Consider the following 16,493-nt stretch of genomic DNA (forward strand, 5'->3'; position numbering starts at 1 on the left):
TATATTCTTCACATCTATTTCAGAACCATGCAAAAGAGCAGCGCATAATTGTTTAAGCATAATTGCTGGACTCTTAGCATAATACAACATTCTAACTAATTTCCTCACTTTATTATGATGCACTGCTAGCATCCTGAAATGATGAAAAACACTCTGGCATACTCTCCTGGAAAGACAAGCCAGTGAATGACCATGCAAACCTATCACTTCTCTCACTCTGCAAGGATCTAATTCTTGCAACAACTTCATTTTCTGTAGTAGGGGATCTCTGTGTATAGTCATAATCTAGTGAATAGTCCCGCCCATGTGCGTGGACCCCGGAGCAATCAAAAATAATCTCTTACAGTGTCAAAAAATGCAGAAAATGCATAGACACTTAAGAGAGAATTTAAAGACAGATAATGCAGCCAAAAAGGCTACACTGTCCAGTACTTCAACTAGAAATTCCACCATAAAATCCACAAAACAGCAAAGCCTGTACAGATTTCCCTTGCTTAACAGCAAAATCCCTCAGGAATGATAGAGAGAAGAACCTGGACAGACAAGCCCCATAGGCTGCCATTATGTGGCTTAATTAGGATACTGTGCCTTTAAGGAACCTTCCAGAACCTTCTCTCAGTATCCCAGAATGCATAGCAGGTCCAACTTAGCCTCAGTTCTTTTTTCCGGCTCCTGCAAGCAGGACCCTGGAGCATTGAGCTCTCCCTTTTCAAGGGTTTTTGTTAGTGTTTTACACTAATTTCGATTTTTGGTACTTTTAAAGTACTTTGGTGACTTTCTTTCTGTGTTTCTGCACTCTTTTTTGTCCATAATGCCTGCATTATTCGACAAATGCCCTGAGTGCTCAAGAAAGAAGGCCAGGTCAGACTCCCATGAGGTCTGTATTCTCTGCCTTCCCTCTTCCCACATTCCTGAGGAGTGTGTGATCTGCAGAAGCTTCTCTGGAAGGACCCTGAAGGAGAGGAAGAAGATCAGGCTTCAGGGACTTGAGGAGAGAAAGTTGAAGGCACGAGGTGGGTCAGGAGGGGCTCCTTCTACCCATGCTGAGGCCTCTGGGGGGCTCCCCAGGGGCAGGAAGACCAGCCCTCGCCCAAGGTCTCCGTCTGGGTCAGTTGCGCTGACCACGACGTCGAGGGGACGGTCAACGGCCAGTTCCAGGTCTCCCCAGGGCTCTGGGTCGAGAAAACGTCGCCCGTCGACGTCGAGGAACGTGTTCCGGCCGCCGTCGAAGCCGGTGTCGATATCCTCGTCGTCGCTGTCGGCGTCGAGTGGTCGACATCGGAGGGCCCGGCGTCGGCGCTCGCAGTCGAGGCGACACCGCCGTTCGCCGTCGAGGACATCGTCGTCGAGGGGATCCTCGTCGTCGAGGTCGCCGTCGAGACGGAAGGCGTCTCCGGCGCCGAAGAGGTCGACGTCGAAGCATTCCAAAAGACCGACGTCGAGACGGTCAAGGAGATCGACGTCGAGAAGGTCAGAGAGGTCGACGTCGAGAAGGTCCAAAGGGTCGACGTCGAAGCGATCCAAGAAGTCGACGTCGAGGCCGGCGAAGAGGTCGAGGTCGCCGTCGAGGCACCATCGCCCGTCGTCGAGGTTTCGTGGCTCGTCGATCTGGTCGGGGTCGACGTCGAGACGGAGACACGGTTCGACGTCGAGAAGTGTGATTCGGTCGACGCCGAAGGACCGTTCGACGTCGAGGGGACATCGGTCGTCGTCTGGGCACCGGTCTTCAACGTCTGGAGGTCCTAAGGACAGGCCCAGGACTGTGGGGGGCTCCCCACGCTCCGGAAGAGATGGTGGCTCGCCGGGAACGGCGCATTCCGGGGTGGATACTCCGATGAAGCCTTCTACACCTCCTTCGCGGCCTGCTGTGCCGAAGGGTCCGCCTCCGAAGGCCCCTACCCCACCTCCGAAGCCGGCTCCGCAGACCCCGCGTCCGGTTGCTCCTCCACCCCCGGTCCCACCGAGGGCGGTGTCGATGCCTAAGTTTCCGACGCCTCCGAAGAAGACTCCTAAGAAGCCTAGGACTCCTGACCCTGGGAGGCCGAAGGAGCGTCCGAGGCCCAAGAGGTCGAGGTCTCGCTCGGGGAGACGGGACAGATCAAGGAGTGGCCATGGATCTTCCTCACGATCCAGGCGTCATCACAAGAGACGTCGGTCCAGGTCACGTTCTCCATCTGGGACCCGTTCCTACTCGCCCACGCTGTCCGATTCGCCGGAGACTAGGGTGTCTCCGATAGACGATATAAGCACATTTCAGGAGGTTCTCCTGCGTGGAGCGGCGAAGTTGGGCATTGAGGTTGAAGCACCTACGGCTTCTACCTCGGTGATATTTGAGACATTACACAAAAGGCACTTGTCTCGCCCCCTGTTACCTCTGGTGCCGGGGCTCCTTGAGCCCGCCGAACAGCTATTCCTGACGCCGGCAACGGTGAAGTCTGTACCTTCCAGGATCCTAAAAATGTACAGGGCTCCGGACTCAGACCCAGCCTTCTTGAGGAAGGACCCGGTACCGGATTCGGTCATCGTGACTGCTGCACGGAAGCTTCATGCCACCTCCCCTGCGTCCACGGTGCCTCCGGACAAGGAGAGCCGTTGGATCGATTCTGCTGGTCGTAAGGCGTGTGGGACATCCGCCTCGTCCATGAAGGCCGCCAGTGACTCGGCTTTGCTGGGACGTTACGACCGGTCCCTGTGGGACTCGATGGAGCAGTTCGCAGACCTTGTCCCTCGAGACCGCAAGGAGGACTTTGTGGAGATCGTCCAGGAGGGGATGCTGGTCTCTAATCAGGCCATCGGCGCCGCAGCGGACATATCATTGCTGTCCGCGCACGGATATTGCCACGGGATTCACCAGAGACGCCACGCTTGGCTCAGGTTGACGTCATTGAAACCGGAAGCACAGCAACGCGTGGCGAATCTCCCGTTTTCCGGAGATACCCTCTTCGGGAAACACGCGGATGATGAGATGGCCAGGATGAAGGCCGAAGCGGAGACCCTGACGGCAGTGGGCTTGGAGAAGCCCAAGGAAAAGAAACCCTTCCGACAGTACCAACGTCGGTTTGGGTCGCAGGGTCGTGGAAGGGGGCAGTCTGCTGGACAACATCAACAGCAGCAGCAGCAGCAGCAGTACAGGCGGCCCTTCCAGAAGCGACAGGGTGGTAGAGGTCGTCAACAGTCCTCTACCGCGACCAAGGGCCCGGCCGGGTCCCGTCCCTGAGCTGTTACTTCCCCCTCGTCCGTTACCCGCTCCGGTGGGGGGAAGCGTTCAATTTTTTCTGGCAGAGGGGAGAAAAATTACTCAGGACAAGTGGGTGCTGAATATTGTTTGCAATGGATACAGTCTACGTTTCACCAGCCCTCCTCCATCGATTCCTCCCGTCAGCTCGCAGTATCAACTGCGCGAGCTTCAGACGGAGGCGGACGTTCTGCTAAGGAAAAGGGCGATCGAAGACGTACCTCTGTCTCAAAGAGGAAGAGGTCTGTACTCTCGGTTCTTTCTTGTCCGCAAGAAGGACAGAAACGAGTTCAGGCCCATTCTGGATTTGCGGCAGGCAAACAAGTGGATTCGCAGAGAAAAGTTTCGCATGCTGTCGTTGCATCAGATCTACCCTCAGCTGCAACGAGGAGACTGGATGTGTGCCATAGATCTACAGGACGCATACTTCCACGTGCCCATTGCATGCAAACACAGGAAATTTCTGCGCTTTCAAGTCGGCACCAATCATTATCAATACACGGTGCTACCCTTCGGACTGAAGTCTGCACCCAGGACATTCTCAAAATGTATGGCAGTGGTAGCGGCACACCTGAGGAAGAACAAGGTGTTTGTCTACCCGTACCTGGACGATTGGTTGATCAAAGCCTCCTCCTTCTCGGAAGCTCAAGCACACTTCCAGAAGACGTGCGTTCTCTTGAACAAGCTGGGGTTGCACATCAACATGTCCAAGTCGGTCCCGATTCCGGTACAGTGCATCCAGTACTTGGGGGCCTCCATCAATACGCTGTCAGCAAGCGTGTCTCCTTCGGAAGAGCGACGTTTATCACTCGTTCGGAAGGCTCAGGCTCTCATGAAAACTCCGTCTACGACTGTGAGGACGGTGTCTTCTCTACTGGGATCGATGGCCTCTTGTATCTTTCTCACTCCTCACGCACGGCTACAGATGAGACCTCTGCAGGAGTGCTTGGAGGATCAGTGGGACCAGAGGAGAGGTTCTTGGGACGACAGGATACGACTGTCTCTACATGCTCTTCAGTCTCTAAAGTGGTGGTGCTCGAAGGAGAATCTCCTCAGAGGCGTTCCCTTCCACAAGGACATTCCCACACAGACCATCGTGACGGATGCGTCTCTCCAAGGTTGGGGGGCGCATTCCGGAGACCTGCAAATTCAAGGGACGTGGTCCCCGACGGAGTCCACGTACCACATCAATTTCCTGGAACTGAGAGCTGTTCACTTGGCACTGAAGGCCTTTCACCCGTCCTTTCAGACCAACTCTCTGCTTGTTCAGACGGACAACACGACAACGATGTATTACCTCAACAAGCAGGGGGGCTCGAGATCGCGCACTCTGTCGCAGGAGGCGCAGGCGATCTGGCACTGGCTTCTGGCTCGAGGACTGTCGATAACGGCCACCCATCTGCCAGGTGTGCAGAATGTTCAGGCAGACGAACTGAGCAGAATCATGCAGGAAAACCACGAATGGGTCATAAACGACGAAGTACTAGGAGAAGTCTTCGCAAGGTGGGGAACTCCAGACGTAGATCTGTTTGCCACCGCCGAAAACAGCAAATGCCGAGGCTTCGCCTCCAGGTACTACCAGCCAGGGACGCTGGGGAACGCGTTATGGATCAACTGGTCGAACAGCTTTCTGTACGCTTTTCCACCAATTCCCCTGATTCCGGCGGTTCTCATCAAGCTGTCTCAATCCAGGGCGAGAATGATTCTGATTGCCCCGGAATGGCCCAGACAGTGGTGGTTCACGGACCTGCTTCACCGATCTCTCCTTCCTCACATGAAGCTGCCGTGCAGGCCGGACCTTCTCACGAAGTTCGGGGGGCGGATGGTGCACCCCAACCTCTCGTCTTTGAGTTTGGCGGCATGGCTCCTGAAATAGTGCAATATGGCCATCTGAATCTCCCAGAGGATTGTATGGGCATACTGAAGGAGGCTAAGCGACCTTCCACTAGGACTTCCTATGCTTACAAGTGGAAGAGGTTTTGCATCTGGTGCAAGTCTAAGAACTATGACCCTACGTCATGCAAGGAAGATGTCATCCTTCCATATCTGCTTCATCTGGCGCAGTCGGGCCTTAATGTCCATTCCATTAAGGTTCATCTGGCTGCTTTGACTGCCTACAGGAAAGGCCCTTCACAGACTTCCTTTTTCCAGATCCCTGTGATCAAAGATTTTTTGGAAGGCTTGAAGAAAGTGTTCCCTCCTGTCAGGCTTCCTTCGCCTTCATGGGACTTGAATGTGGTGCTGTCCAGATTGATGAAGGAGCCTTTTGAACCCATTCATAAGGCTTCGTTGCAGCACCTGTCCTGGAAGGCGGCGTTCCTCGTGGCCATTACATCGGCCCGCAGGGTGAGTGAGATTCAGGCATTGTGTTGCCAAGAACCTTATACTGTATTTCATAATGCTAAAGTTGTTATGCGTACTCACCCTAAGTTTCTTCCCAAGGTTGTTTCTGATTTTCATATCAATCAGACTATCACTTTGCCTACGTTCTTTCAGAATCCTTCATCTCCGGCGGAAAGGTCTTTACATTCCCTGGATGTGCGGAGGGTGCTGAAGTTTTATCTTGATAAGACTAAAGATATTCGTAGGTCAGACCAATTGTTCATCAATTATGGCTCAGTCAGGACGGGTCTTGCTACCTCTAAACAGTCCATCTCTAGGTGGATTGTGTCCTGCATTCAGTTGTGTTACTGCAAAGCTAGTAAGACCTTAGGGGGCAAACCTAAGGCTCATTCCACCAGGGGCAAGGCTGCTACGACAGCTATGCTCCGTAATGTTCCCATTGCAGAGATCTGCAAGGCGGCCACTTGGAAGTCGGTCCATACCTTTGCTAAGCATTACTACCTGGACACTGATGCCAGGGCAGACGCTCAGGTTGGGCAGGCTTCGCTGCGGAATCTGTTCGCACAGTAGTGGCGTTATTTTATTCTCCACCGCCGCTTGGTGTGGGGATGGGCTTGCCATTCTATTCACTAGATTATGACTATACACAGAGATCCCCTACTACAGAAGGAGTAGTTTCTGTCCTGTAACTCCAGTTCTGTAGTAGGGGTATCTCTGTTATAGTCATAAGCGCCCTCCCGCCTCCCCGGTGGAGTGTTGTTCATGATCATAATGCTACAGGTCTGGCGTTTTCTGCGCCTTCAAAAAGAACTGAGGCTAAGTTGGACCTGCTATGCATTCTGGGATACTGAGAGAAGGTTCTGGAAGGTTCCTTAAAGGCACAGTATCCTAATTAAGCCACATAATGGCAGCCTATGGGGCTTGTCTGTCCAGGTTCTTCTCTCTATCATTCCTGAGGGATTTTGCTGTTAAGCAAGGGAAATCTGTACAGGCTTTGCTGTTTTGTGGATTTTATGGTGGAATTTCTAGTTGAAGTACTGGACAGTGTAGCCTTTTTGGCTGCATTATCTGTCTTTAAATTCTCTCTTAAGTGTCTATGCATTTTCTGCATTTTTTGACACTGTAAGAGATTATTTTTGATTGCTCCGGGGTCCACGCACATGGGCGGGACTATTCACTAGATTATGACTATAACAGAGATACCCCTACTACAGAACTGGAGTTACAGGACAGAAACTACTCCTTCTGCTTCAAACTTTTCTTACTAAATGACCGTATAAAATCACAAAGCAAATTGATGGAATCCTGTCGTACACTGCAAATACTACTACACTTCCAGGTGTACACAGGACCCTTAGGACGTCTCCCTAAAACCTCATTACCTAACACCTCTTCTATCTCTGTTCTCACAAGTTTTTCTTTTTCAACTGGACAACCATCTTTCACTTCATAAGCTCGACCACTGGTGTCAACTGCATGCACCAAATCATTATCCTGGAAATAACTCTCCTCATTAAAAAATGCCTCAGAGCTTGAACTATGCATCCATTCTCCAGAAAAAACTTCACAAAAATTACTACGATTAACTATTCTCTTCCATCTACTATTTCTTTTGAAATCATAAATTACCTTGTTTAGCTTCCTAATTCTATTGATTGTCAAAATAAATAACTTACGTTTAATTTCAAATGCCTGATCAATAACTTTCTCAACTATTTTTTTTCTCTTATAAAAAAACACTTTCTGCTGACCTTTCTTAATATTTTTTAACACATTCCAAATTATCCTGTGGCGGAACATTCGTTTACGAATATCCCTAAACTGTTGTTTCCTTCTACTTTCATGCATAGAGTTATCTCTTACTCTAGCAGTAACATTTCTCATTGGCCTTTCCTTACCATTTGAATTCTTTCTCCTTTTCTGGACTGAAACATTTTCTGTAGTAATATTTTTTTTACTACACATATTTCTTATGACTGTTTTTCGACTCTTACCCGGTGCTTTCTTGGTGACTTGACAAATCTTTTTGTTAGAGGACTGCTGCATTATTCCATGGTCCTGCTGTCTTTGACGTTTTGCAGCCTTTCTTACTCTTTCTTTGCTAGGCATCCTAAAATCTTGAAATAATCTGCAGTTGAATCTGTGGTAAAATATAATAAAAATTTTTATTAACCACTATTACCCAACAGTAAATTAATAACAGTCATCAAAAACTTAACACACTACTTAAGTATATAATATACTGAAGCCTATCTCCAATTTTTCACTGAACAGGACTCATCTCTTCTTAACCTTGGATAAACCTCACCTACTCTGTGTCCCCTGCACATAATTAAATGTAAAGGGGCAGATTTATATTAACTAGCACATCCCCAGGGATGCACCAGTTAACGTGCACCGCTGCTCTGCCACCCACGGTGTGCCGCATTTACAATCAGATAGGACAAAGCTACATCAAAACCCTGCGCCTGCTTGAAGCAGGCATAGATCTTGACGCAGGTAGGCTGAAAGCTAAAGCAACAACTAAGTGTCGTGTGCAGAAGTTACAAAAAAGGAAAAATGGCGTTTAAACCAGTAATGAGACCATGCTAACGTAATACAGAGTAAAAATATCCAGGATCTACATCAGTTTGGGGTTCACGAACCTGGCAGGTACAAGGCACTGAGGCTTTCCACCGTGCATGTCTCATCCCAAAACATATGTTGTTTGTGAATGAAACAATTTCCCAGACCAAATGCTTTGGATTGGCTACTTCTAAAAAATTAAACACCCCTACTATCCCGGAGTTAGAGGAATATGATGGTTGGAGTAATTTTACTCGTTGTCTATTAAAGATTTACAGGCCCTACTCCGTAATTCTTCCTTTAACATTTCCAGTATAAATCCAAAAGGTTGACTGCTTTGGCAACGTGCCTTATCCACGGTTTAATAACGCTGCCTTTTGCTTTATATAAGTTTTCAAATTGTATGAAATATATACCAATAGGTCGTTATTAACCTTTAGGTAGTGGTTTTCTTCATGAAGTCTGGTCGCTTCCATACACATACAGATTTTCAAAGATGATCAAGAACTTTATCTGAATGGAGAGGAATGCACTGAGACGCCAGATCATTCACTAATGTGTAGGCACATACAGTTACACGGTTCATGCAACAAACACCGACCAAATATGGCTTGCGTGTTGCAAGGCACACCAGTTCCTGCTATCATCCCCACGTTCAAGTTCTTGGAAAATGGTAGTTATTTGATGCTCAATAATGAAGATTGTTCTGGGTTAATTAAAAGTATTCATTTTATCGTAACAGTAAATGAACGGGTTATTTGCTGCAGAAATATTCTATTTCCTCCCACACATGAACATAGGGAGTTTTCAATCTGGCCACAAATACCAACCTTGGGAGCACATTTCAACGGCATGGCAAGAATAAGAGCTATTTTGTCTCAGAGAGAGGTGGCCTTGAGTTCGGCCCGTGAAACTTTCGTGCTTCACACAGCGAACACCCGTACAGAGGTGCAGACCCTTTTAAATACAGATTCGCCTTTCCATTTCAGCAAGATGGTTCGGACTATCTCTAACGCGTCCTCCACAAAGGGCCTGGCGCACTTTTTTAAAGTTGTTACCAGTGGCGTCGTGACTTCATTTGAGAAAATCTTTGGAGTCATCCCTGCTTTCTTACATTCTATTTTTTCCACTCTGCTTCGTGGATTCCCATTTTTACTTACATTACCAGCGGACGCTCTTGTGCTTTTTTACATTTTTAAATATGGATGTCCCTCCTGTGCAAGCTCCCGCCCTGCAGCTGCTGACACTGTTCCGCAATCGCATGCTAGAATATTATGGCACAATGCCGTTGGCGATATTAAGCACGGCATATGGATTATCTTTTCTATGCTGATGTGATTCCTTCAAATCTAAGACACTAAAGTATCGGCACGCCCTAAACCAACACAAAGAGACCTTCTTAGCAAATAATATATTATGTGTATTAGGGAGGGTGAGATATAAGCAGCCGCGGGCCGTGGAGGGAGTTACGGTGGGGCAGGGATGCGGGGAGGGGGAGGGGCAGGGTGGAGCCCTCTCTACCCTGCCCCTCCCCCTCCCCGCCTCCCTGCCCCACCGTAACTCCCTCCACGGCCCGCGGCTGCTTATAAGTGTTGCTAACTCTTATTCATTTACAGCATGTTAACATACTGTCACCATTCGCTTTTTATGTACTATTGACTATGCTGGTAATTTTGCTACTGATAATATGTGTACTTGTATAATCTAAGATACTACGCCTGAGAAGACGGCATTAGTAAATAAACATTTCAAATACACATGTGTTCTTCTTAACTCTATGTTCTCGTTTCTAAGAAATATATAACGACCGACTGTTCATGAGTTCCACGTATCCTGAGGTACTATAAGTTCATATTCTGGATTGTCTAAACATTGAGAGTTTGTTATATCCAATGTGACACTGTACCTAGCTTGCTAAGGGGTTTTGATTACTAAGGTGAGTTTTGGGACACCCTAATTCGCCGAGGTTCCAATCCTCTGTCCACAGTTCTGTGTCAGAACAGAAACCCTGCGACAGGGGCACCCCTCAACCTTACTGGAGCTTCATCACACTTGCGATACAACTCCAGCAATGCGCCAACTTTACGGCACAAATACGTCACGCATCTGTGCTGTTTTTGCCCCATGATGCGCCGCATTGTAAATGCAGCACACCATAGGTGACGGAACAGCGGCACAGAATGACTAACACATCCCTGGTGATGCGCCAGTCATCATAAATCTATCCCTATGCTTCTTATCTTGTTAGAGATAAACCGCCATATGTATCATCAAAGTTTTTTGCATTTCCTAAATAGCAAACTTTAAGGAATAAATAGCGATTCTTTACCATTCCTAGTTTGCGATGACCTATTTGCTAATTACAAATTACCCATTCATTTCCATGCAGCAGGAGGCCCATAGGAATGAAGGTGCAATTTGCGATTAGCAATTACCTCATCGCAAATTACGAATTTTTCCGACGGTGCAGGGGTGTCTCAAGAACACCCTGCTGCACCCCTGAAAAAGAAATTTGGGGTCATATGGCGCACATAAATTTTGAAAACATTCCTTTACCTCAAAAACGATTTTCAACTCATAATTTGAAAACACTGCACATGGGGAAATGACTTAAAATGTCCTTAAGACACATAAAAGCATTTTTTGATTGCCTTTGCAGCATGTTTCAGTCACCTTTAACATGCCTATGTAACGGAAACATTCAAAATCTAAATTTGCCATGCACAGGTGGGAGCATATTTACAAGCAATTTGCTCCACAGACAAACTTCTTACATTGAAATGGGAAAAATAACATCAGAGACTCTCAATTACCTTATAAAGAAGCAGACACCATTATGTCCTTCTCATCAATATTAAAACCATTGCTTTTTCTCAAAAACGATTTACAAGTCATAATTTGAAAACACTCCACAGCTCCTATGCACATAAAAGCCCTGTCAGTACTAATACTTCACATTTTCTCCAATTACAATTTCTCAAAGAAACAAAATCTATTTGTGAAACACTTGAGACAAAGCAACATTTGAAAAACACAACTTTCTTCATAATTTTCTCCTTAAAGCACACTATTTTCTATCTAAATTAAAGAAATCTTTTCTCACCTTAGCAAATACTTTGAGTTTCAAAACAGTCTCAGAAACACACCAATTTGTCTTCAGCAGAGCAAAAGGTATGCACTCCAGAGTCTGCAGCTATCAAAAGCACAGAAATGCTGTAATTCCTCACACATATCTCTCATGTCACCCAATCAAAACTCTTCCCTCACTTTTTTTCAAAGCAAAACCCTTCCCCCCTCTGCCCCCTCTCTGCTTTTTCTGCATAGCAACCACCTCTTGCAAGACCTCTCACACAACAATGTTGCAATTGAACTCTGAACTCTCAGTGCACCTGCATATCCAGAGCATTCTTTCATTTAATGATTTTTTCTTCACCACTCAAAATACATCTTTCAACGAACTCATCCATGCACACTAACTTTCTGTTTTCAGCAATCAAAATCCACCAATCACTCTTACTGCTTCATTAACACAGAAACTCCTCAGTTTTTTTCATTTTACACTCTCATTTTTTCAACTGCCATTTCATTGCCACACTTCATCTGACTGCAGCAGAACCTTCTCTCACCATGTTTTCTGTCTGGATTGTTGGACATAGTTACATATATTGGGCTCAAAGGTACGCTGAAAACAGGAATTTACCTAACCTCAATTTACAAGATGTGGAAATTAAGTGGTTTGGCCACAGAGGATTAAAATGTCACCAATTGATACCATTGGTGAAAACCTTTATGCATTTGCCAAAACCTGACCTGTTAATTGTGCACTGTGGAGGTAATGATTTGGGCACTTTGACTGGGGTAGGTCTGGAAATGCTTTTAAAGGACACCTTTGAGCAATTGATGGCACTTTTTCCTCAGACTGCCTTGGTATATTCAAATATATGCCAAAGACAGAAATGGAGGTGGTCGAACCAATTTTGTCCACAAATTGAGAAATCGAGGAAGCATGTAAACAAATCTGTTTCAGCTTACATGAGAGACCATGGAATGGGCTCCCTGTACAACAATAACTTGCGTTACTACATGCAAGATATCTACAGAGGAGATGGAGTTCACTTCTCAGATGAGGGCAACAGAGTTTTCACTCGGAATTTAAGACTGTGCATTGGTACCTACTTATAAGTACCTAAATGTACCATAAACCCAAAAGCTCTTCTCAGAGCTACCCTACATCTGATCACTCACAATTATTATTTTACTCTAACTTTTTTCACTAATTTTCAAGAAAGTACGCTCCCCAGAACGCTTCCCGGTTCGCGAACCGGGCGCACTCCACGCAAAAAAACTAAAAAAACGGTATATTTTTTTTTGCCCTGCGAGACCCTTTCAAAGCCTCCACATCAAACCTAGGGGGTCAGGGACGATCTACTATGCCCCCTTATGGTCATTTGCCCCTTCGCTTTGGCCTCCTCTTGTCTCTCGATCCTACCGAGAGACAAGATGGCGGCCGCTACGGACTGTTTGGAATGTTTACAGACGCCGAAAAACCAATCAGCTTCGCAAACCTCCGTAACGCGAAAAGTACGCGAAGCGGAGCGCTGTTACAGATATATATCTTTTTTTGAACGTTAATTTCTCAAAATCCACTGGAGCACATATATTGAGACCTAGCAAAGGCACATCGGGCTACCAGTCCCTACAATTTTGCCAAGTTTCGTGCAAATCCATTCAGCCGTTCGATTATTATTATTTTATTTTTTTTTGCCCCGCGGGGCCCTTTTAAAACCTCCACATCAAACGTAGGGGGTCAGCGAGGATCTACTATTCCCCCTTATGGTCATTTGCCCCTTCGCTTTGGCCTCCTCTTGTCTCTCGATCCTACCGAGAGACAAGATGGCGGCCGCTACGGACTGTTTGGAATGTTGACAGACGCCGGAGAACCAATCAGCTTCGCTTCACAAAGCTCCGTTGCGCGAAAATTACGCGTCCTGGGACGCTGCCCGGTCCGCTGTTACAGATATATATCTTTTTTTAAACGTTAATTTCTCAAAATCCACTGGAGCACATATATTGAGACCTACAAAAGGCACATCGGGCTACCAGTCCCTACAATTTTGCCAAGTTTCGTGCAAATCCATTCAGCCGTTCGGGCTAAAAGTGAGGCCAACCGCCCTATGGAAATTAACATGGGAAAAACGCGTTTTGGGACCCCCCTTTTTTCTCGGCCCCCCCTTGACGAACCCCCCCCCAAATTTTCAAGGGCTGCTCAGAAACAAAATGTGCCATTTTCCTGAAAATTTCAGCCAATTCCGTCCACAAACGCCAAAGTTATTAGACATAGAATTTTCAAAAATCCCATAGAGAAAAAATCCTAACTATATATACCTACTGGCGACCGCCAGTAGGTAATATATATATATATATATAACTAATTATGTGTCACTTTGTTCTCTTATTTTTAAACTGATTATAGGGACTCTCTTTCAGTCTTCCTGAATTCTTACGCTACTGCTTTAACCTTTTTGTCTGGTACTCTTTGTTGATATGTTTGTTTGTTTCTTTGCTTTCCTCTCTAAATTCTGAATATTTCTTCTTGGGATCAATTCTTAATCTTTGTATTACATCAGAGGGCTCTTTTTGGTCCCTCTCTTTCTACTTTTCTCCTCGTGTTTCCCTTCTCCACCTGTCCTCCCCCCCCCCCCCCCAGTTCCGTCTTCCCCTGTCCACATACCGGGTAAGCCGCAACTCTTCCCTGAGTTGCGGCGGGGACTTCAGATAGCCCGGGGTGACCACCACTCTTCGTTCCACCCTTCTGGAGACTTCTTCCTCCATCTCTTTATCCCCTTGAGTCATGACTCCGCCTTCCGTTCTGGAGTCTTCCAAATTCCGCCTTCCTCCACCTTCTGGCCCAGGTCCAAGCATCCCTCCCTCCAGGTCAGTGCTTGTTGCTGATTGGCCTTCTATGCTTCTGGCTCCGCCTTCCGGTGGTGGCTCATCCTCACAATGGGACAGTAGCCTGTCCCCATGCTTCCTCAAATACTGCACAGATTAAAAAAATCAATTAGTGTGAAATTGTGTGTGACTGCAGAACAATTAGTAACCCTAGTATAAGGCAGAAGAATAGGCTGGACTTCATCCAAGCAACCTGCCTCATCTGAAGCTCTGTCCTTGCTCCAACAAGCAAAAGTCTAACTGACTGTTGGTATGCTAGAGCTACCCTTAGCATTGGAGCATCCACTTCTTGCTCAACAGAGGACCCTGGCTCCGCAACAACAAATATTTTGCCATCATCATAGGAATCAGAATCATATGAGAATTCTTCTGTGATAGATAACTTACTCCCAGAACCCTCTCAACCCTCCATCTCCGATGCTGTGTCAGCATCTGAATCCTTCATTGGCTCTAGTACTGAACTGATTCCAGAATCCACTCCAATGCTACAGAAGTAGACATCCTAACTGAAGCCATACCTGTTAATGGAAAAACTTGAAAAGAAGATATAGATATTCAAAGGCTAAAATACACAAAAAAAGATCTACTGAAGTAGAACACTGATATTGGCCCTGTTATTGTTTGAAAAACAATAACAATTAGAACTTTAAAAGTAGCGGAAATCTTAAAAATAGGAATCGCACTGCATGGAAAAGCACACGATTAAAACAGTAGAAAAAAAGAGCAATAAAATAAATGCAGAATATCCAATGAAACAAAGTAAAAATTAACAAAATCCAATACTTTACCCTAGTCACCCTACTGTACAAACTAGAAAGAACGCAAAGCAACACATTACAGTAACAAAGGGAAATCTCAAATTGAACTCACACACACAGAGTCCAACTTACCTCCAAAGTACGCCTCGCTGGAAAAAAAAATTATACATATATAAATGCACCAAAAAAAGGTTACACGGACGTCGTAGTAAGATTCAGATTTTACACCTCAAAAATGTAACATGGATGCAAATTCCTTATCATGATTATTTGTATGCTTTCGATGCTTGTCCAGTCTCTGCAGTGGGTGCCACAGGTTAGGTGTCCTTCCATCTTTCAAAGGACAGTGGAGAGAACACTGCAAGGGTGGCCACTCCCAACCCTTAGCACCAACGCAATTGTTGAGAGAGGAAGCGCTCCTGAACCCCAAATAAGGAAAGTAAATTCTATAATTCAATGCATTGTATTATTACATTTCTCCCTTCCCTTTCCTCCTCCTTGTTTTACTATATCTTGCAAAAATGCACCATCTTGAGGTTTTGCCTGCACAGAGCTTGCACTGTGCTTGTGACATCTTTGTATTTAATACATCTTAAAAGGGGGCTCTTATCAGTTTCCATAATCTAATTACTGTGACCATTCGCTTTTGTCTGGATTTTTTTTTTCCTAACTTCAACAGGGGATTTCACATTAAATATTTTGGCGCCATCTGGTTGACAGTTGATTTTACTTCCTCGCCATTTACCAATCTTCTCACATTGTAAGACTCACCATTCCCTTGTCCTACAATGCTCGATTGGTGTATTTATTGTAAGATCTCTGACAAAGAGCCCTTCTCGGGGCCCGCCAGGAATTGCAGTGCCGGCCTGGGGAGGGGCACCGCCCAATGATACAGCATGTCATCTTCAAGTGATGGAGGGCAACAGTTTTCAAAAGCACATGCTTCTCAAGGTACCTGCATTCAGTGAGGGATAATTTCTCTAGGGCTGAATCACCTCGGAACAGCGTACTGATACTTGACTTTGGTTAATCATGATACATATACTACTGCTAAAATGCATTTCATGCATGGTTAATCACAGTGATTCTCTCCTTTGCACATCTGTGTGTAGATTGATTTAGTGGTTACTCCATTGGTTCTCTTAATGAAGGCACTTGCAGATGACAAGGTATGATTATGTATTGCTTTTCTCCTTAACATTGATATCTGCCAATGCATTGTACAATCATTTTACAGCATGGCTATACAGTTTAATAATTTATCGTATTTTTCCGTATACCGGAACTCTACCAATTTAGGTTAATCTCTTCCAACCTGATCAGTTTTTGTACAATTTATAAGTATATCACCCATCTGCTCCCGTAATATATTACCGGCTTTTATGGCGATGCTTTCCCTTTCAATAGTGCTATAACGCATTATTGCTTATTTTGCGATCAGTGTAGTCTATGCATGGCTTTTCTGAATAGCAGAGTGCACTCCATGATCAGCATTTTGTATGTGCTTCATGATAGTGAATTCCTTTCTTGTGAGTGATGCATCTCATATGTGTTTCTAAGAAGTGAGCTGGTAGGGCTTCTCATTAAGTACACATTACTTTTGTAAGCCCCTTCTCCTCTGTTTTCTCTTAGTTATCTAC

The sequence above is a fragment of the Lissotriton helveticus genome, chromosome 4_1 (genome assembly GCF_964261635.1).
Source record: "Lissotriton helveticus chromosome 4_1, aLisHel1.1, whole genome shotgun sequence".
NCBI lineage: Eukaryota > Metazoa > Chordata > Amphibia > Caudata > Salamandridae > Lissotriton > Lissotriton helveticus.